Source organism: Bison bison, unplaced genomic scaffold, assembly GCF_000754665.1.
Source record: "Bison bison bison isolate TAMUID 2011002044 unplaced genomic scaffold, Bison_UMD1.0 scf7180017848520, whole genome shotgun sequence".
Lineage (NCBI taxonomy): Eukaryota > Metazoa > Chordata > Mammalia > Artiodactyla > Bovidae > Bison > Bison bison.
This window is the reverse complement of record NW_011479093.1, coordinates 8,640-9,899: the sequence shown is the minus strand read 5'-3', so window position 1 is coordinate 9,899 and position 1,260 is coordinate 8,640. Positions and strand designations below refer to the sequence as shown.

The window sequence follows — 1,260 nt, the reverse complement described above, 5'->3', positions numbered from 1 at the left end:
GGTGGTCCCGGAAAGTTGGGGCCAGCACCAAGGGAGCACAGTCAGGGGAGGAGAAAAGGAGAACTCTGGGGCAGAGTGCTGAGCAAGGGCACCCAGCTGAGGAGTCCCCCGGGCGGCACCACCAAGTGTGAGAGTGACCTGTGACAGTTATCACCACCAATGCTTGCACCCAAAGTCCCCAGCTCTGAGCCATCCTCACTGAGAGCCTGTAGCACCCCATGGTGGGCCCCTGTTTGCTGAGTCATTTGATCCCTCACAAGCTCACCCCACAAAGACAGGTAGTCATAATGAGTCGCCGCCACCACCATCATGGTCATCAAACCTATCATCCACTGAGTGTTAACCATGTACCAGGCACTGTGTTTTACATTTTTTTAATTTTATTGTGCTAAGAACATTAAACGTGAGATCTACTCTCTTAAATTTTTTTTTTTTTTTTTGAGAACGAGGGGGCTTTATTACAAATGCAGTTGACTGCTTAGGACTCCCTCTCCAATTTTTCTTTTCTACTCTCTTTTTCTCAATACATCCCTCCAGGGCAGGTCAGTAGGCCATTAGGGAAGAGGTATACAGGGAAAATTAAAAGGAGCAATGCTTTCTCCAAAATCATCTGAAATAACCATCGAGTCCTCTTGGCTCCAGCTTGAGAATCTTCTGGTGGAAAGGGTGTGAGATTCAAATTTAGCTCTTATCTTCAAGGTCCTCCATATCTACATCCTGGGGGGCTTTTGTCTTCTTTTTTGATCTGGGCTGTGGGTCACTAGTCCTGGTTGGCTTGGGAGGGGCTCCACTTCCATGGCTGCTTTCTCTTTCTGGGCAAGTCGGATCTGCTGGAGGAGTTTCCTGCACATCTTCCCAGACAGAGTAATGTTGGCACGTGCACTGGACGCCCGCTTCTTGAGGTGGTGCCGCATAATCAGTCCTTCGTCTATCACAGCTCCGACCACCAGATGCTTCAGTCGCCACTCCCGGTTCAACACTTGTCGTCGCTTGAACAGCTTCTTCTTCAGCTCCGTTCGCGGCCCGTTGATCTTTCCACTTGGAGCACCCATAGCTGCGCCGCTAGGCTGGCTCCGGGTCCACGTTTCCGTTCTAATTTTCCCATTTCATCCCCACAGTCTCTGAGAAGGTACTTATATTGTTTCCATTTTAAAATGAGAGAACGGAAGCTAGGTTCATAGAGATTAACCAAGTTGTCAAGGTCACTTGTCAAGGAAATGAAAAAAGCAGGATTTAAACCAAGCAAAGGACTCCAGAACC

The 1,260-nt window shown here is 48.7% G+C and overlaps 1 pseudogene across 1 annotated transcript; it reads right to left on the bottom strand.

Moving 5' to 3' along the window:
• Positions 1 to 6: 6 nt before the first annotated feature.
• LOC104992514 lies at positions 7 to 1,086 on the bottom strand (annotated as a pseudogene). Its single transcript, XR_825712.1, has one exon. The product of XR_825712.1 is annotated as an uncharacterized LOC104992514 (transcript).
• Positions 1,087 to 1,260: the final 174 nt, after the last annotated feature.